This window comes from Felis catus, chromosome C1 (genome assembly GCF_018350175.1).
Source record: "Felis catus isolate Fca126 chromosome C1, F.catus_Fca126_mat1.0, whole genome shotgun sequence".
Taxonomy (NCBI): domain Eukaryota; kingdom Metazoa; phylum Chordata; class Mammalia; order Carnivora; family Felidae; genus Felis; species Felis catus.
In genome coordinates this window covers 65,469,582-65,491,615 of record NC_058375.1, presented here as the reverse complement: position 1 = coordinate 65,491,615, position 22,034 = coordinate 65,469,582, and the positions used below count along the sequence as shown (strand labels likewise).

At 38.9% G+C, this 22,034-nt stretch overlaps 1 pseudogene; it reads left to right on the top strand.

The window, feature by feature from the left end:
• The first annotated feature begins 9,683 nt into the window (after window positions 1-9,683).
• LOC109503015 lies at window positions 9,684-10,991 on the top strand (annotated as a pseudogene).
• Window positions 10,992-22,034: the final 11,043 nt, after the last annotated feature.

The following is a 22,034-nucleotide window of genomic DNA, read 5'->3' as shown; positions in this document are numbered from 1 at the left end:
TGGCTCTCCCATAGAACCTTTTGCAATAAAACATGATGTAAGAAGGAAATGAAAATATACCCATTTAACATTTGCAAAAATATTAAGCCAAGAACATTTGTTTTGCAGATTGGTTTCAAGTTTGGGTTTTTAGGTTCCTTCCCTTTCAACAACTCTATCTTATTATTTTGCAATTAATTCTTGAGTTTATACAATATCCAAAGCACTTAGAAAGAGAGCCTGCACATGACTATTCAGGGATGAAATCGGCTCTGCTCTAAACCTCCTGCCTGGGTCCCAGCTCTATCCCTTTCCCTGAATGGCCCACTAGGCCCTCAGACTCAGCATCTCCACAACTGAATCCATTCAACTTTTCCCCAAATGAGCTTTCCTTCTTGACTTCCTTCTTTTATCAGCAGTAGAAAATGAGGTTAGTGCAGTAGTTCCCAACCTCTCTTGGCTCACAGTATCCTTAGCATCTTATTAATTTTTTTCACAATGCCCCTAAACCAAAAGAAATCCTTAATTTCATTTTCTACACAGTTAGGTCCAAACAATTTGTAAGTATGTGTGTCCTCACAACCTAATTACATTTGAAATACACATATATATTTTTTTAATGTTTCATCCTTAAATAACTTAATTATTAACTTAATAATGAAATATATGCACCTGCTGGGCACTGTATCACTTCTACAATCTTGGAATCAAATTGGGCACCACCCTCACTCCCTGTTCCACAGTGATTTTCATGTAGTAGTTGCTTTTTATCACAGCAACCACCAAAAACCCAGCTTTGCAAAGATACAACAGCACCAAAAGAAATGTATGACATTGACACTGTGGCAGACATAAAGTTCATAGTTTGCACTATGTCCTATAGTCAAAGAGTATAATTACGTTTTCTTTGATATTTTTAAATGTCCCACAACACCCCCTGTGAATTCACTGTGGTGTTCCGGGGCACCTCAGCCACATTGTGGGAACTGCAGGGTTAGAATGACAGTTTGGAACATGCTGTGATAGATTATTACAGTAATGACCCCCATAAATCACACTCTTTGTATGCATGCACTAGAGCCAATGGGATTTAGTTTGGCCAATGGGACATTAATAAATATAACATAGGCAGAGGCTTGAAAATTACCGTGCTTTGGGGTTTGCCCTCTCTTGCTGCTGGAAGCCATTCTGCCACTGTATGACACACCTGGGCTAACCCCTGGGAGAGAAAAGACCTCATGGAGAGAGGCCCCAGTCATCTCAGTCATCCCAGACACATGAGGAAAACCCAAACCATCTAGCTCTAGCCAAACTGACTCAGACCGAGAGAACTGCCCACTGAGCTATAGAATCATAAAACGTTTTAAAACTTTCCTTTTAAACCACTACGTTTTGGGTGGTTTTTAGGCAGCCTAACTGATAGAATGTTAAAGAAATTGCACTTTATACTTTAGGTGATGGAAAATCAATAAAAGAATCAATTGCTTAATGAAGTTGAATAGAGTTAAAATGGATGAACAATGATCATTCAATGGTCTCCTCAGAATTCTCTTAGAAATAGCTTGTGATTTCCAGCCTTAAAGCCTCAAGAACAGATCCTGAAGTTCATAAACATTTCAATTTTATTATAATTGAAGTTAGAAAATTGACTTCAGGGGCGCCTGGGTGGCTCAGTCGGTTGGGCGTCCAACTTTGGCTCAGGTCATGATCTCACCCTGTGTAGGTTCCAGCCCCGTGTCAGGCTCTGTGCTGACAGCTCAGAGCCTGGAGCCTGGCTTGAATTCTGTGTCTCCCTCTCTCTCTGCCCTTCCCTACTCTCACTCTGTCTCTCTGTGTCTCTCAAAAATAAATAAACATTGAAAAAAAATTTTTTTTAATTGAGTTCATTTGTTTGAACCACAGTTCCTACAATTATAATGTAAGTGATCATTAACCTATGAGGAAGCTTGTTTGTAAAGGAAAATGTGAATTTTAATTCAGTTGTCAAAAGAGTGAAGGGAAATCTTGTTACAAAATACAAGAATGGCCCCTTCAGCCCTAGTTCTGATTGCTGACCACTTTAACCACAGTGGCTGAAACCCAACAGCAAACCCAGAACCAAATGAAAATGGCCTCACTGCAGCACAAATGCGTCTGTTACAAGATGCTAAATCTTAATGCTAATCAGGCCTTTCCCAATCTTTTGCTAATTCAACAAAGCAACGTTCCAACCAGAGCACGCAGATGATTGCATGGAACACTTTTTGGCAGGGGCCGTAGGCCGACCATCTAAAAAACCTGTGACTGTGAAGGTACAACCAGGAGCTGCTCTTCAGAACTGCATTGGTGTAGTGTAGTCAGAGAATATCACCATTCTAAGGCACAATAAAATACGTTTTTTTTAAAAGGATGAGACTGAGTCATCAAGAAAATATTGAATGTTTATGAAAATAAATTGAAACCCCTTCAGTAAGATTTCCATTAAAGATTAAGAGGGGTGCCTGGGTAGCTCAGTCAGTTAAGCATCTGACTCTTGGTTTCGGCTCAGGTTATGATCTCATGCTTTGTGGGTTTGAGCCCTGCGTCAGCTCTGTGCTGACAGTGTGGAGTGTGATTGGGATTCTCTCTCTCTCTCTCTCTCTCTCTCTCTCTCTTTCTGCCTCTCCCCTACATGCTCTCTCTCTCTCTCTCCCTTTCTCTTAGGATACACTTAAAAAAAAAGATTAAGAAAAGTAGTATAGGCTCTTAAAGTAGTATTGCTATCTAGAAACTTCACTTATTTGGAAAATTCCATTTCCCAGGAGCCATTGCAAATAATGATGCTTTTGGCATCTCCATGAATTAGAGGTAACTGCATCAGCTCACCCTGGACTAACTACCATCTACAGTTTCATTCTATTGAGTGGGAAAATTCTCCCAGCCCTCAATAGCATGAGAATGACTCAGGCACTGGTCCTCAGACAGCAGCTCCAACTTCCTGAGCAGGAGACTGAATAGGGCAGTAGAGGAACAAGATGACAATTACCTCATATGGGCCCAAGGGTGAGCTCCTTTCCGACCAGGTGAGGCTCTGTAGAGAGGATGAAGTCAGTAACCACATCACCAGGGGCCAGATATCCTAGGAGAAGTTATGTAATGAAGGTGTCCAACTGGGAAAAGCCCACCTAATTCCGTATTTCCTGCCTGTGCCCAAGACCCTGCTCACCCCATCAGGGAAACTGCCTGTGAAACAAAAACAAAAGGGAAAGGACACTCCAGCCACCACAGACATAGTAAACACAGCCGTAACTACAGCCTATACAGAGGCAAAAAAACAACCTATCTTTATGTAGTTAAAGAAGCTTTAGAAAATATAGATGCAGAAAGAGAGAGGGGAAAAGAGCTGACTACATACATATACAGTAAGTGTGCTCATATGCAAAAAGGATATATTAGGATCTTGTTTTCATTTATCAATATATACCTTAACAGAATCATTTTGAATTGCATCATATCCAATTTTACAGCCATATCCTTTTAATCAATCCCATGTTTCGGGGTATCCAAATTCTATTTTGTTATTTCTTGAGGGTGTCAGGAAGCCCTGGTTCAATACCAACTGACCAGTAGAGAGGAGTCAGACAGATAGAAATCAAACTATCAGCCTTATTTTTTATCAAAGTTGGATGGAGGACACAGATCAGGTGTGCAGCCCCATGAGACTCCTAACAGGGTATCTGGAGTTAAACCGTTTCCTAGACAGACACAGGTAAAGCTGGAAAACTGCAGGCTTCCCCACAGTCAGGAGGCCTTCCCCATAAAAGCTGCACCTGGCAGGAAGCCAGTGAGAGCACATGCTCTGCAGGTAGAATGATGCAAAGTGCGAGAACAGTGGGAGCAGAGCCCTGACCACAACCAAACAAGCTGCTCCTTTTCCCCTGGGGAGGGGTCTGCGGTGGAAGAGGGGCTGGAAGTATTCCAGAAGTGGCTGTCCCCCAACACAGAAACCAGGCAAAAGCAGGTTACCTACTCAGTGCCATTTCAAAAACAAGGCTGTGATAACTATGCTTAAATTTTTACCTTTCTGCATTTGTCCTATTATTTTCTTAGAACAAATTCCTAGAAGTGGGATTCCCAAGTCAAAGCTAAAAGCATCTTTAAAATCCTTCACACATACTATCAAACTGCAGAGAAGACTATAGATTTACACTCCCAACAGCAATGGATGAAAGTGCACACTTCTTCACTCCCCTTGCTGTTGTGATAGGTTAAGATGGTATCTCATTATTGTGCTCGTTTGCATTTTGTTACTAGGAAGGCTAAAATCTTTCCATTGGACATTTTTATTTTTTTCTTTTCGGACTCCTTCGGTATGCCCTCTGCTCATTTCTTTGGTGAGATTTTCATATTCTTATTCGTTTGTAAGATGCAAAAACATTTAAGCAAGTCACTCTTCTTAATCTTACAATTGTGATGCGTCACATAGCAGTTAGAATCATAAGCCTAACACAGCATGATACTGAGGTTGAGAATGATCATTGCCGTATTTATTAAAACTTTTCCTCATATCAAAGCAAGAACTTATTTGAAGAAGGGACAGGCTTTTGGAAAAGGTCAACATCTATAGCCCACAGAAGTGCTTGGATTTAATATCCTCTGATATTTAGTCTATGCACTGACATTTTTATTTCAAACTTTAAGACACTTCATAATTATTAATCCAGGAATCTGAAATTTTTTTCTTTTTTTTTTTAAGGAGAAAATAGTTCATGTTTCATTTTAATTCCAAGTACAAGAGGGACAATTAAATTTCTTTAAACAACTGCTGACATCATCTCGAGGGGGTGAGGGCAGGAAATGACAGACCTGCATTCAAACACAATAATCACTTTATTACCAGATCTAATGACATGTCTGGGAGAGACCCAGAGTCTTGTCCAGTTAATGCCCCCTTGCCCTTCACTTTTTTATCAAAAAAAAAAAATCCTTAACAGATATGCTTTATTTTGAGCATATTCAGTACACAGAACTTAAAATTTTTGAAGAAAAACTCAGGGTAATTACTTGTTCTCTTTATTAAAAGATTGCCATCAGAAATATCAGGTATAAACTGCTGACTGAGGCAAGGTGCACGGTTAAATGACTGAACTGATACAGACATTTTAAAATAAACAGTTCCCAGAATTTTGATCCACAATCTGCCAAGGATAGCTACATTTTTAGGTAATACAGTTAAGCACTGGTAAACAAAACATTCTTTAAAGAACTTTAAAACTTTTAATGCATTATTTGATATTTTTAAGTTATTTAAATTCCAGTGAGTTAACATAAAGGGGAATATTAGTTTCAGGTGTACAATACAGTAATTCGACACTTCCATACAACACTCAGTGCTCATCACAAGTGTACTCCTAATCCCCATCACCTATTTCACCCATCCCCCCCATCCACCTCCCCTTTGGTCAACATCAGTTTGTTCTCTATAGTTGAGTCTGTTTCTTGGTTTGCCTCTCCCTTTTTTCCCCTTTGCTCATTTGTTTTGTTTCTTATACTCCACATAAGTGAAATCATATAGTATTTGCCTTTCTCTGACTTCGTTCGCTTAGTATAATGCTGTCGAGTTCCATCCATGTTGTTGCAAATGGCAAGATTTCATTTTTTTTGATGGCTGGGTAATATTCTACTGTATAAATGTACCACATCTTCTTTATCCATTCATCAATCAATGGACAATTGGGCTGCTTCCATAATTTGGCTGTTGCAGATAATGCTGCTATAAACATCAGGGTGCATCCCTTTGAATTAGTGATTTTGTATTGAGTAAATACCCAGAAGTGTGATTGTTGGATCATAGGGTAGATCCATTTTTAACTTTTTGAGGAAACATCATATGGTTTTCCACAATGGCTACACCAGTTTGCATTCCCACCAACAGTACGAGAAGGTTCCACATTCTCACCAACACCTTTTGTTTGTGTTGTTGATTTTTAGCCATTCTGACAGATTTGAGGGAATATCTCATTGTAGTTTTCATTTATATTTCCCAGATGATCAGTGATGTTGAGCATCTCTTCATGTGTCTGTTGGCCAGCTGGAGGTCTTCTTTGGAAAAGTGTCTATTCGTGTCTTCTCCCTATATTTTAATTGGATTGTTTGTTTTGGGTGCTGAGTTTTAAAAGTTCTTTATATTTTTTGGATACTAACACTTTATCAGATAGGTCATTTGCAAATATCTTCTCCCATTCCATAGGTTGCCTTTTAGTTTTGTTGATTGTTTCCTTCACTGTGCAAAAGCTTTTCATTTTGATGAAGTCCCAATAGTTTATTTTTGCTTTTTTTTCCCTTGCCTCAAGAGACATATCTAGAGGGGCGCCTGGGTGGCTCAGTTGGTTAAGCGTCTGACTTCAGCTCAGGTCATGATCTCACAGTTTATGAGTTCGATCCCCGCCTCAGACTCTGCACTGACAGCTCAGACCCTGGAGCCTGCTTTAGATTGTGTCTCTCTCTGCCCCTCCCAACTTGTGTTCTTTCCCTCTCTCTCTCTCTCAAAAATAAAAAAAAAAAAAACATCAAAAAAAAAAAGAGAGACATATCTAGAAAGAAATTGCTATGGTCAGTGTCAGAGAGGTTACTGCCTGTGTCCTTCTCTAGGATTTTTTTTATGGTTTTAGGTCTCACATTTAGGTCTTTCATCCACTTTGATTTTTGTGTATGGTTTAAGAAAGTGGTCCAGTTTCATTCTTTTGCATTTTACTGTCCAGTTTTCCCAATATCATTTGTTGAAGAGACTATCTTTTTCCCACTAGATATTCTTCTTGCTTTGTCAAAGATTAATTGACTGGGGTGCCTGGTTGGCTCAGTTGGTTTAGCATCTGACTTCGGCTCAGGTCATGATCTCACAGTTCGTGGGTTCGAGCCCTGCATCAGGCTCTGTGCTGACAACTCAGAGCCTGGAGCCTGCTTCTGATTCTGTGTCTCCCTCTCTCTGTGCCCCGCCCCTACTCACACTTTGTCTCTCTCTCAAAAATAAACATTAAAAAAATTTTTTAAAAAAAGATGAATTGACCATATAGTTGTGGGTTTCAATAATATCTTTGTAAGAGGTCTTAAAGTAATGGATATTGAGCAAATGGTAGTAAACAATTCCTTAACAAAAAAATGTGCTTAGTCATTCTTTCTGTTAAAAAATGTTCCATTTTGGGAGCACCTGGGTAGATCAGTCAGTTAATTGATCTCTTCTCAGGTAATGATCTCATGGTCATGAGATAGAGTCCTCTGTCTGGCTCTGAGCTGGGCATGCAGCCTAAGATTCTCTCTCCCTCTCCTTCTGCCCCTGCCCTACTCGCATGTGTGCTCTCTCATTCTCTCTCAGAAAAAAAAAAGAAAGAAAAAAATCTTCATTCTTTTTAATTCCATTCTTAACAGTAACATACTTTTAAATCTACCAAATCAACGAATTTCAGAATTCTAAAATTCGTGCTAGTATGAATTGTCCCAAAATATTCCCTTCATCATCTTTATGCTTCTCCATAAAGTATAACAATACCTGTTAGAGCCCTCATCATTCACCATTCGTTAATTCAATAAACATTTTGAGAAGCTGCTAACATTCTTAAAAACTTAGTCTCTGCTACATTAGGAGCTAAGGTACAAAGATAAGTAAAACAGTTCTTACCCTCAAGGAAAACATGGTCTAGAGTTTATGGTCTAGCAGGGTAGACAGTGTACAGTTTATAGTGGGGGAGATAGAAAAAGAGAATCCACTGTGGTATAATCAAGTACTGACACTGAGACAGCCCATGGAAACAGTCACACTGAGGCTGAGGGAATCAGAGAAGGCTTCTAGGAGGAAGTGATGAGTCACTGAGTCCTGGACAATGAGCAGGTTCTAGCTAGGGTGATTCAGGCAAGTGTAAAGGCACAGAGGCAGATGGGTCACAACGAGGAGAACCAGTAGCACAGGAGTTCAGTTCAGATGAAGCATAGAGTTGGGGTGGGCACAGTCAATGGTGAGAGCACTACAGAAGGAACTTTACATCTTTACATCTCAATCAATGCTGACAAAAGTTGATGATGAAAGGCTATTCTTACCTTCCTCCCCCCATTTCACAAACAGAAAAATTAAAATTAAAATTTTAAATTAAGTAACTTGCCCAAGGTCATATATTGTAGAAGTGGCTAAAATAAAATTCCAACTTAGAAATTCTGATTCCAGAGCCTAGGCTCATCTGCTAATCATGAATGGATTGTATGCTATGCTAAGGAATTTGAATTTCACCTTGAAGGTCATGTGAGGACAACAATTTTAAGCAGGAGAATGCTAGAGTCCATTTTGCCTTTTAAAAGGATGACCCGTACTGCTAAAGGGACTAAGTGAGGCTAGACCTGAGATGGAACTATGTACGGTTCTGCCTGATGTACCCTGCACAACTAGAGGGAGGACCATCAAATGTGGTCTATGAATGGCACTCAAAGTTGTGCAATGCACAACCTACATGACCACATTTAATGTAACTGCAAGTTAGGAGGTTATTACAGTAATCCAGACTTAAGATGGATGAGGGATTGAACTAAAGAAGAAGGGAATGGTTTATAATGCAGAAATAACAACGTAGAATCAACAGGAGCTGGTGGCTGGGTGGATGAAGATGGTGACACAGAAAGAGCAGCCAAAGAAGTTTTATTTTGTCTCAGTCTAAGTTGGAACTACATTTTTTCATCTTCCCTACTTGGTTCTGGGTTAGAAACTTGCACATGATTTGGAAAATGAAACGAAGGAGTCAGCCCTTATGCTCTGAAGGTCATCATGGTTACAGGTGAGTAGAGTAAGATGCAGAGAAGCAAGTGCCAGTCTGTGCTTGTTCTTCCCCACTCTGCACCTTCCTCTGCCTCCAGATCCAGCTGTTCTTCCCATCTGCCTGTCCTGCTGACCCACAGCAACCCATGACCGGATACCCAACTGCAAACTCACAGAAGCAACCACGAGGACCAGATCACAGCCTTCCACAGACCTCCATGGGAGTGGAGTTCTCCTTTGTGGACCCTATCAGCAGATTCCCCTCAAGCTCGGACTTGTCCACCATGCCAATGTTTCAGGAAGACTGCTTGGTGACCGCCTTGCTTCACCAACTCTCCTTCCTGGACCCTTACTTCCCCTGATCCCAGCAGGCTTTTTTTGTAGCAACTGAAAAGATTATTCTGAAAGGCATATAGAGCTGCAAAGAACATAGAAGAGTCAAAACAACTTTGGAAAAGAAAAAATTCGAAGGACTTACACCATTTGATGTCAAGACTTATAAATGAATCTATGATAGAGCTGTAAAGATGGACACCCAAATTACACAGGGGCAAAACATGTGGTAAACTTGCCTGGGATAACTTGGAAGGCAGAACATATGCCCATTGACACTGTAACTCTGGGGGAAGTGGTTGGCAAGAGAATAATTGTGGGCTTTTATTTTGTATCTCAGGCAAAGTATTTTAAGAAGTGAGCTCAAGTGAGGCACCTGGGTGGCTCAGTCGGTTAAGTGTCCCATTCTTCATTTCGGCTCAGGTCATGATCTCGCAATTTGTGAGTTTGAGCCCCACATCAGGCTCTGCGCTGGCAGCATGGACCCTGTTTGCGGTTCTCTTTCTCCCTCTCACTGCCCCTCCCCACCTCAAAATAAATAAACTTAAAAAAAAAGAGCTTATGAAATAATTAGCCAATTTGCAAGCCAATTTGGGAGCCTAACGAGGAAGGCTGTATGAAAGCTATTGGGCCCCAAATTTTAAAAGACAATTTTGAAAATATATCTGAACACAAAATCCCATTAAAATCTAGCTTTGTTGCTGCCACTGGGGCTAACAAAAGTTAGTTGTGGTTGGGTTTGAGGATGAGGAACCCTGACTATAGAGATAGGACGGTCTCCCATTGTCCCTGACACCCTGTGAGACTTCCACCCACTCATCGTCATTAGAGGAAACACAATCCCTATGCAAAGGAATGTGGAGGAGAGAAAAAATACTCAAGGACCATGCCACCCTCCATGAACTGTGGACATTGCAGCAGCATCAGTCTCCTAAAGTGCTCCTGCAACAAGATGGACAAAAGGGCCCTGCCTTCATTCTGGAGATTCTCACATCCAGATAAACTCCAGGTCTAAAGAATGTGCTGAAAATCCAAGCTTCAGAAATATATGTAATTTCTCTTGGAACTGGGCTTCTAACAACTTTTATGTTTGTCAACAAAAGTACTGTAAATTGGGCTTTTCTAAGAAAAAGTGCCCAAAAATTCAGTATACTTGGTATTCTTGGCAGAATCTTTTGTTCTCTTTCATTTTTCAGTCACTTTATTACAACTTAATCTTTGTAAATACTACTTTGGGTCATCCAAGCTTCTGGAAGTACTTTGGATTATTGGAATTATAGTCTTCATTCTGAAAGTCTTCTTCATTGGCTCAAAATGCCTTACTTTATTGGGTACCCTCTTTCATGATGCCTTTTAAATCCAAGGATTACTCGTATACATTCTTAGAAGAATTGTGTCAGTATAAATGAATTTTGTTCCATATCAGTTTGGTTTCATTACCTCATTAGCTACAGGGAGTGTTTGGTAATATAACTAGATTCTTGGGATATTACCAGCCTATTTTACTTCCTTTTAAAATTTTGGATTCTTTTTGGAAATCTGAGGACTTTCAGACAGGTTTGTAATACTTTTTACATGACCAAGCTATAGAGTGACTTGTTCAGATGATATTTGATCAATATGTCAAGCAGAATTTCTTGAGATTATTTTTCCCATCTGTCAACATATATTTTCTCAAGAGTACATTGCCTCATGGTTTCACCAAGAGAATGTCCACTGGTCAGAACTGTGATTTCAGACCATGTAACCAAATGGCAAGATGGGGATACTTCATCACACCTTCAAAATATAAGCAAGTCCCGGGGTGCCTGGGTGGGTCAGTCAGTTGAGCATCTGACTTCGGTTAAGGTCATGATCTCATAGTTCATGGGTTCGAGCCCCACATGAGAGTCGCTGTCAGTGCAGATCCCACTTCAGATCCTCTGTCCCCCCTCTCTCTCAAAAATAAACATTTAAAAAAGAGAGACAGAAACAAATATAGTTAAGTCCTATAAACTATTAAGACTACAACATATTAATTTCATTTGGTTGTACTTACCATTGCTAAAGTCATCAGGATAGATTTTAGTATGCACTCTCTCAAATAAACTTCAAAAAAAATATGTAAGTAATGTTTAACCTAATGTCTATATTGACATTTATTCTATCCTAATTACTTGACATGTGATTGCAGTATAAAACTATAAATGTATTTTCTTACTAATGTTATCAAAAACAGCAACTGCATAACTAAATTAAGAATTAATGGCTTCAGAGGAATTCAGGCATTCTTTTCAAACAATGTTTCAAAATAAGGAATATTTTTATGATAAAATATATCTTTATCCAAAATCTCAAAAATTTTTAAAGTTTTCATAAAATTTATGTATTTTTTAATTTGAGAGGGTGTGTGAGAGAGCAGGGGAGAGGCAGAGAGAGGGGAAGAGAAAGAATCCCAAGCAGGCTCCACACTGCCAGTGCAGAGCCTGACGTGGGGCTTGAACCCACAAGCCACGAGATCATGACCTGAGCTGAAATCAAGAGTCAGATGCTTAACCGAGACACCCAGGTGCCCCAAAATTTACAGTATTTTATTTTTTATGATTTTTGTAATGAGAATTTCATTTTAATGTTTTTTTTAATTTACATCTAAATTAGTTAGAATATGATGCAACAACAATTTCAGGAGTAGATTCCTTAGTGCCCCTTACCCATTTAGCTCATCCTCCCTCCCACAACCCCTCCAGTAACCCTCAGTTTGTTCTCCATATTTAAGAGTCTTTTGTAAAAAAAAAAATTAAAAAAAGACTCTCTTATGTTTTGTCCCCTCCCTGTTTTTATATTTTGTTTCCTTTACCTTTGTTCATCTGTTTTGTCTCTTAAAGTCCTCATATGAAGTCATATATTCATCTTTCTAATTTCACTTAACATAAGTTGGTCGTAGGGTAGTTCTTTCTCTGCATTCTCACCAACATCTGTTGTTGCCTCAGTTGTTAATGTTAGCCATTCTGACAGGTGTAAGGTGGTATCTCATTGGGGTTTTGATTTGTATTTCCGTGATGATGAGTGATGTTGAGCATTTTTTCATGTGTCTGTTAGCCATCTGGAGGTCTTCTTTGGAGAAGTGTGTATTCATGGCTTTTGCCCATTTCTTCACTGGATTGTTTTTTGGGTGTTGAGTTTGATAAGTTGTTTATAGATTTTGGATACTAACCCTTTATCTGATATGCCGTTTGCAAATATCTTCTCCCATTCTGTCGGTTGCCTTTTAGTTTTGATGATTGTATTTTTAAATGAAAGTTCTATATGTTATATTTTATCTTTAATAAGATTTTCTACGTGAATATTAATTTACTGAGGATGATATATTTTAATATTACTCTTTTAAACACTATTAGCAATAATATAAATTTAAATTTTCCAGTGTTATTACAAAGATTACATTAATGGTTAGCCTTTAACCTAATGGCCTCAAGGTAGCCACCATTAAATTGAGAAGGAAGGGTATGGGAACAAGAAAGCAAAGAAATAAGACTTGAGAATGACATCTAGGCAAACATTGGATGTATTTACTGGCACATGGAACTGACTAGATGCTAACAGATCAAAAGCCTTCTAGATTTCTAAGTGAACTGTACTGCCAAATAAATATAATCCCAACCTGAAAAAGCCTTAGACTATTTGAGCATTAAAACAATCCTCAGGACCTCACATTTGCACAAGTAGGAAACAGGCTGTGAAAGTTGTATAGCCTTCAAGAATACACTCCCAAATATCCTCTTCAGGTGTGGCCATAAAAAACATGACATGGAAGTCCCTCCCAGAGGATGGACCCAGGGCCATGGACAAAGGAGTTGACCAGGAGAGCAACGTCATGATCTAATCAAGGAACTTCCCCTAACCCCACCTTATGAAGACAGGATATTTTCATAATGCTTGCTCAGGATTTCATATATACTAGCAACTAGAAATTGTTGAGTGTCTTCTGTTTTTCTGTTTTCCAAAAGAGAGGTTCATTTGTTTTTGTTTTGTCTTGTTTTGTTGAGTTATCCTGTTCCTGATTCACCACTCTATATTCAGATCACACAAGAGGCCCCATCCAGACACCATGTCCATCACTGGAAGATCTGAACTTTGTGCCACTTGGCTGACTTCATAGGTCTTTCGGTGCCTCCTATGAGAAATGGATATTTTCTATAAAAGAATGGAATAGATATTTGTGACCAGAAAGAAAGACTGCGGAGGATACTCGTTAGCAAGTCACTGAAAACCTTTCTTTTTCTCCTGGGACACTGTTAGCCTGTTTTGTGGTCAGTACTGACCAATATAATGTGAGAAGTAACATCTGTTGCTTCCAGGCCTGACTTGTTTGGCCTCTGACTCATGACCCTCATGCCTTTTTCCTTCCAGCTGGCTAGGCTGGAGATGAGAAGAACAACTTTGGGAGTTGTGGTGTGCACATGGGGGATCCAAAGGACAGAAGAAACAGGAGTCCCTAAAAACGTGTAGAGAAATGCCACCCTCTAGGAGTGACTGTATTCCATTCTTACCTGAGCAAAAATAAATATACTTTAATCATATTAAGCCCCTGAGGTTTGGAAGGTTATCTATTACAATCACTAATGTATATACAGCAGAAAGAACAGCACAAAGATAGGAAGATTCAAAGAAATGACACAGCCTGAGGAGGGTAAGTGGTTCTCTTTGGCCAAAACATAGGCACAAGAAAGAGAACAGCAACGAACAAGAGGTTCCTTTGGGCATATTGCTATGGGTCTTAAACACATGCAAAAATTTGGACTTTATTATGTAGAAATGGGGACCATCAAAAGTTTATATCTATTATATATCTTCTATTTAAAACTGCTAGAGTCAGTGCTGCCAGTAATCTGCCTTTTCTCAGGCAATTGAGAATCCATATCTTTCACACACTGTTGCCCCCCAAAACTGAGAATATACAATATAATCACCAAACTGACAACAGCTTTTGCAATCTGTTAAAGCTGCAACTCACATCAAAATGGATCCTGCCAAATTCAGTAAGAAAATCGAGAATCAGGGGTGCCTGGGTGGCTCAGTCGGTTAAGCATCTGACTTCAGCTCAGGTCATGATCTCGCGGTTTGAGTTCCAGCCCCGCATCGGGCTCTGTGCTGACAGCTCAGAGCCTGGAGCCTGCTTCAGATTCTGTGTCTCTCTCCCCCTGCCCCTCCCCTGCTCACACTCTATCTCTCTCAAAAATAGATAAACATTAAAAAAAATTTTTTTAAGAAAATGGAGAATCAGTAACCTTCAGAGAAAAAAGTCAACTGTCAAAATCTGTTTCTTCATGAAAGTGTGGTGTGTCGGGGGGAGGGAGAAAGGGAGATGTCTTTGCAGATAATGCTATTCCTGCAACAAAACAAAACTGAAAATGGGCTTAAGTCAGGGGCGCCTGGGTGGCTCAGTTAAGCACCTGACTTCAGCTAGGGTCAAGCCTTGCGTTGGGCTCTATGCTGACAGCTCAGAGTCTAGAGCCTGCTTCAGATTCTGTCTCCCTCTCTCTCTCAAGAATAAAAACATTAAAAATACATTAATTAATTAAATTTAAAAAGACGGGCTTAAATCATGGTCACATTTACTAAGCTCCTTCCATGTGTGTCTAGCAGGTGTCCTGCTAGAAGTCCACAATACAAAGATAAATTACTTACCAGGACTTCGAATTACTCAGAGTAATACAATTAGTAGGAACAAAAACAGATTAACCAGGATACATTAGTGTACATGCTATTATAAAAATAGGACCCAACCGAACTACAAGGTTTGGGGAAGAATCAGGGGTCACAGAACTTTCTTAGCCTCATACTGAAGATCCTTCCTGATCAGACTCAACCTACCTTTGCAGACTGAAATTTTGGTACTTTTCTTCACAAAATCATTTGCTCTCATACCTATTCTCCACCTTTCCACATCCATGCCTTGCCTTCTACCTCATTTTCTCTCCCTGACTCATTGCTGGCCACTGTTTAAGGTGGTGCCAAGACTCTACCCATGAACTCTCCCCTGGTTCCAGTGAGATGTATTCTTCCCCTTCTCAGGGGTCCCATCAGAGCCCTCGCAGGAAATTACCACTCCTCTGCTTTGCATTATGGCTACTTTCTGACTTGCTAGTCTTGTCTCATCTCCACTCTAAACTATAAGCCTCCTGAGGATCAGGAATGTTTCTGGTATGGCACCTTGTATGTACATAGTGGATTTTCAGTATTTTTTGAATGTTAGAATTTTAAACCCAAAACCCACTCCCTGCAGATGCTAACTCAGCACACACAAATAGTCACTGCATTCTTTGGTCCAGAGCTAAATCGCTGGGTGTATGGTATTTTCCCATGGGAGGGGAACAATCCTGAAAGAATATTCAGTAATAACAAGCTGAAGAAATAAAAATAGTACTACACCCTGGTTCTAACTAGTGCCTAGTTGTATTGCAAAAATTAAGATTGTCCGATTGGTCAAAATGCTTACATACTGATTAGAATGTATTAAAATGTCTAAGTTTGCCTTACTGCAAAACAATCTTTTATAGAAAAATCTCTACTTTAAAATATGTCAGCATTTGCTCTTAAGCAATCCAGAGAGGAGAAAATGGAAAGTGGCCTCCCCTTTCTAATATCAATACCATTAGCAAGTGGTATTGACATGAGGGCAGCTGGAAATATGGTCTATGATGTTCCCACACTACACTGATGCTGTAAGAGCTGGAAGCTAAAACATGGAGACAAATCAGCATTATTCAGGACGGAATGGTCAAAGCCAAAAGTAGAAAAAAATTGATGTCTATAAAATATTGAAGTAGACTGAATGTGTTCACTGAGGCCTGGAATATAATAAAGGAAATACATGCTTAAAATTTAAGCGAGGACAAACTTAGGATAAGTAGAAATATGTACAAGTTTTTTTTTTAAGTGGGATGAACTTAAGGTTTTTGTTAAGAGATAGGAGCAGATGAGAATGAAAATATAAATCCATGGATAAAAGCTCCATAAAATATTAATAGAGGAATTTTTGTGGCAGTGGTCCCCAGTCTGTTGAGTACTGGGGCCCCTTGGCCACCATAATTAGTACAAGGACACTGTAACTACATAAACACAGCAAGCCCTGTCTGTGGACTGTATAAACAACATGCCTAACACATTTGTACTACCATTTGACACAAACACAAAGATGTTTTTCCTGAGTAACAGAATGTCAGACCGGTTGGGGAAACTGGGCAGACTGATCTAGTAGGAACACACAGCTCTGAGAAGAGCTGTCAGAAGGAGAGGGAAAACTCTACTCACCAGGGGGGCCCATGATGTTTGGGAAGGATCCCAGAAGGAGCACTGGCTTTGAAAGGCTCTGAGCAGAAAACAGAGGACAGAGCCTGCAAGATGGCACAGGCTGTGTACTGAGTAAAGGAACCTCTCAGATCTTCAAGACAATTACCACATTCAAAAAATTCTGTGTATGGTTAAAGTTTTTGTGGGAAATGGTCAAGGGGCTGAGCTTCTGGATCACTGCAAACAGCAAAAAAGTGGAAGTAATGGGACACATGAGGAATTAAAGAGTGGGAAATCCAAGGAAACAGGAGAAGGGGCACCTGGGTGGCTCAGTCAGTTAAGTGTCTAACTCTTGATTTCAGTTCATGTCATGATCTCATGGTTCATGAGTTCAATCCTGCATTGGACTCCGTGCTGACAGCATGGAACCTGCTTGGGATTCTCTGCCCCCCACCTGCCCCTCCCCTATTCACACGTGCTCTCTCAAAAAAATAAAAAATAAAAAAAGGGGGGGCAGCATTGGGGCACTTGGGTGGCTCAGTCGGTTGAGCATCCGACTTTGGCTCAGGTCATGGTCTCATGGTCTATGAGTTAGAGCCCCACGTTGGGCTCTGTGCTGACAGCTCGGAGCCTGGAGCCTGCTTCGGATTCTGTGTCTCCTTCTCTCTCTGCCCCCCTCCCCAACTTGTGCTTGATCTCTCAAAAATAAATGAAAAAAAATTTTTTAATTAAAAAAAAAAAAGGTGGGGGGCAGCAGCACTATGCCTGTTATAGGCCCTGGAAATGGAGCTCAAACCTAATTTAATCTGGCATGGGGGTCTTCGGCAGTATCGGAGTTTCTTACATAAATTCACTCAAAAGTGTTCCTGAATCCTCAGAAGCTTTTTGTCATTATGTGTTTCCTTGGTTGATGGAATAATGCAAAAAAAAAACAAAAAAAAAAACAAAAAAAAAAAAAAAGATTTTGTACTATAGATTTTGCACTATAGGTTGATGGAATAATGCAAAATCAAAAAAAACAAAACAAACAAACAAAACAAACAAACAAACAAAACCACTATTTTCAGAGTACTGGCCTGTTCTGACTGAAGCCAAGAGGAATATGAAGTTGTTAGCTTCACCAGACAGGGAAGGCTGAACTCAGTTCACCAGAGAACTGTGAAATGCCACATAGGCCACGGTCTTCTTTGAGAGCATCCATGGACCACATCCCAGTCCCATGTATTGCCAAATAAATAGGTAATGCTAGTCACAGAAAGGCCCTGAATGGGTGTAATGGTTAGAGCTTTCATCAAAACTTGTTTCCTTTCCTTGCTCTGTTCCATTTAATCCTCACAACAACCCCATTTGGAAGTTAACATTATTAGCCTAATATTAAAGATGAAGAAACTGAGGCATAGAATTAACCAAAGTCATATAGTTAGTAAACAGCACAGAGTCCAAAACTTTGACTGTGAAGTCTGTAAGAATTAATCAACTATGTATTGTACACTGTGCAAAGTACTAAAACAGGCATATGATTAGCAAATGTTATGTATATTACTGCATTAGGGTTCTCAAGAGAAACAGAACCAGTAAGATGTAGGAATTGGAATATACGAATTGAATCACATGAGTATGGAGGCTGGCAAGTCCAAATCTGCAGTGATCTTCTTGAAACCCAAGAGAGACAATGCAGTTCCAGTCTAAAGCAGGTGCAGGTACAGGAAACCTGATGATACAGAAGAAGTCTGAAGACAGTCTACTGAAGACTTTTTTCCTCTTACTCCAGGGAAGGTCAATCTTATTCTATTTAGACCTTCAACTAATTGGATGATGCCCACCCACATTATAGAAAGCAACCAGCTTTACCCCTTAAAATATTAATCTCATCAAAAAATACCCTTGCAGATATACCCAAAATAATGTGTGACCAAATATCTGGGCACCCTATGGCCCAGTCACATTGACATATAAAATTAACTATCACAATTACATTCCAAATGAACTTTCTTTCAACACTTTATCCTTATAGTACCTTTATAATTTACATACTTTACTAGTCTGGAATTTAATACAAGTACTTTTTAGTCTCAAATACTTAAGAACCCACAATTCCCTTTATAGCAATTAAGGATATAATTTACATTTGTATCTCTTATTTTTAAACTTTAAATTAGAGTTTAAATGTAGACTTTCAATTGCTATGTCCTCAGGGAACTCCTAAACTTAATAAGACATGAATTTGAAATTAATGCTTTCAGAATTAAGCTTTCTGATAAAAATCTTACTTAAGCAAATTTTATTATTTTTCACATTTACTACAGAGATAAAGATAAGGGGGAAAAAATGTCTCAGGAAAATGAGTTCTGAGGCAGAAAGGGCACTTTAAATCAGGAAGTGACAAAATGACAAACAGCAGCTAATAAAATGCCTGGTAAAAAAGAACTTTAGGGCTATGAGAATGATATCTAGAACCAAAAGGGAGTCCTACCTTGCTGTTCAGAGCTAAGGGTTAGTGTTAGAGTTAGGGCTAGGTCTCACTGTTAAGGTTCCCTAGGGCAGGAATCACATCTTTATGTCTCCCTCCATCTACCATGAGGTATAATACAGGCCTTGCATAATAGGTTCTCAATTTTGTCAAGTTAAAAAAGAATAGATATTTGGAGAAAAGTAACTTAGCAGAAGGGAATTAAAAAAAAAAAAAAAAAAGAAAAGAAGGAATGTGCTGTCCAGGCATGTGATATGGCTTGGTTACAGGCTTATTAGGTAAGACGGCTGAGATTCCAAGACCTTTTTAGATTATTAAAGGAGTAAGATTTACATGAAGGCACATTCCCAAGGCCTGACACACTTATTTAGCTCAAGAAATACTTTAATTCTTTCCTATGACAATAAAACATAACAAAAATTGGTCATTTAAAAATCCTCACTATTGGGCTGCCTGGGTGGCTGAGTCGGTTAAGCACCTGACTTCGGCTCAGGTCATGATCTCACAGTCCGTGAGTTCGAGCCCCGCATCAGGCTCTGTGCTGACAGCTTGGAGCCTGGAGCCTGCTTCAGATTCTGTGTTTCCCTCTCTCTCTGACCTTCCCCCATTCATGTTCTGTCTCTCGGTCTCAAAAATAAATAAACATTAAAAAAAAAATCCCCACTATATCCCCCACCTACCAGGCTCCCCCCACCCCTTAAAAAGCTAGTAACTTTTCTAGGTTACTTAGGAAAAAAGAAAGTTCATTTCCAATTCTCCTTTTCTAATCTTTCTGCCAACTTCAAATATTTGGGCTTTGCATTTCAGCTTAAAAATCTTTTTTGAAACACACACACACTAGGATTTATGTCAATCTCAGTTCTGATTAGAAATGCAAAGTCAGCTTCACTTGGGGTACAGCACTATGGGAATTCTAATGCAATCAGAGGTCAGACATTCCTTCAAAGTCACAAGAACTCTCACATAGATTGATTTTATATATATATATGGCAATCCAGAAACCTTTTCACTTTGTATAGTACATTTCCAGGAAAGAAACCCCAAACTTTCATAACTGATATACACAAAACACCAACTAAACAAAGCTGTTGTCAAAGCTTTCAGAGCAAGAGCAGAAATTCTGGCCTAAAACACAGGGTCCGTAACATCTGAGAAAAGTGCCTTGAGGTCCTTCCAATTCCAATATTCCATCTGAAAGAATAAGCACAGCCAATTGTCTGGACATAGAGTCCACTCATTAGAAAGCAAATACATAAGGAGAGAGTTCATTAGAATAGAGGTACAGTCAGAGAAGAATGAAAATCATTAACCCCAGGGTTAGAAGTCACATGGTAATTTTCTAACCACTCTTACTAATGAAATCATAGAATCTTAGGATTGGGGGAAGTATTAATATATAATCTAGATTCCAGACAAAACACTGCATCAGAAAGATGACTACCCATATTTTGCAAATTCAATTCTTATGCTTAGTGAACTGTATTTGGAAACAAGCAAAAAACAAAACAAAACCCCCCAAAAAAATGAAAAACTTGAGTTTAGCCTTTTTCAAGTTATTGGCAATTTTACTTGCAGCTTGAGTTTAAAAAGAATGACTTTCCAAAAAACAATGAAGTATGAAACATTTAGGAAGATAGTTATTTAGAAAATTGATAAATTTACACAATTTTTTAAACGTTTCAACTATTTTTAGACCCATTTTAAGCAGAGAAAAAGATTAAAAACCATAGGGAAGAAGGCTGAAAAAGACATGTACACTACTTCATTAAATGTGAAAAACATGGCCATGACATGTGCACCTGCTGCTTCTAGTGCCCACAATGGGATCTCTGTCCCAGTGACATAGGTCAGCTGCTTGATCCTTCAAGCTCTTGCTAAGGCCAACAGACACAGGTATTTTATTACAACATTTCTCTATTTCTTTCCAATAGCTATATTTCAAAAGATGACTTGCTTCTCTCCTGGAGTGTGACTAAGGCTTTGTTTAAATGAAGAGGTCATAGATGCTTAACACTTCTTAAGCTTATTTCACTTAGTCGGTCACTTCTTTCAGTTATCTAAGCCTTTTTGTTGAACACTGGACAAAAATAGTCCTGATGAGGTCTTCTGGAGAGTAATGTGCTGTTTGCCTGGGAGAACTAGCTTTAAAAATTACGTCCTCCTTTAGCTCTAAAAATTTATCACTTATGTCTCTGAAATAAAGCACAGCATGAAAGAAAACACAAACATTATCCATGTAACCTTGATTTTCTGGGAGAGTCCAATTTTCATGAATTAAAATATAGTATTAAGTGTCAAATTATAGAGGTTTGAATAAGTTGTAATATATCATACAATAGGCAACTATAAAGCCATTTAAAAGATGTGTGGAAGAATATGAAATGGAAAATGTATGAAGTGTTTAGGTTAGAAACAAAATTATAAAAATTATAGTCCTGATTTTATAGAGACAGCAAGAGGATTGAAAACTACACCAAAATAATAATTGCAGTTTTATTTATGTGGTGAAATTATGTGTGATTTTTACTTTTTCCTTGAACTTTTCCATACTTTTCTATAGAAAGTATTGTATTAAATAGATTAAAAATAATTGTAAAAAGAAAAGTCACTATTACCACTCAGCAAAAGACACCTGAAAAAGTAAAAGTTGCAGTGTTTCCTATGATCTTTATATCTGCATCTTTTCCATGATTTTTTTTTAATTTTTATTTACATCTGAGTTAGTTAGCATATAGTGCAACAAAGATTTCAGGAGCAGATTCCAGTGACTCATCCCCTCTGTATAACACTTAGTGCCCATCCCAACAAGTGTCTTCCTTAATGCCCCTTACCCATTTAGCCCATCCTCCCACAACCCCTCCAGCAACCCTCAGTTTGTTCTCTGTATTTAAGAGTCTCATGTTTTGTCCCCTTCCCTGTTTTTATATTATTTTCATTTCCTTTCCCTTATGTTCATCTGTTTTGGTTTTAAATTCCACAAGTCATATGATATTTGTCTTTCTCTGACTTATTTCACTTAGCATAACACCCTCTAGTTCCATCCACATTGTTGCAAATGGCAAAATTTCCTTCCTTTTGATTGCCAGGTAATACTCCACTGTGTGTGTGCGCGCATGTGTATACACACACGCGTACACACACACACCACTTCTTTATCCATTCATCTGTCAATGGACATTTGGGCTCTTTCCATACTTTGGGTATTGTCAATAGCACTGTTATAAA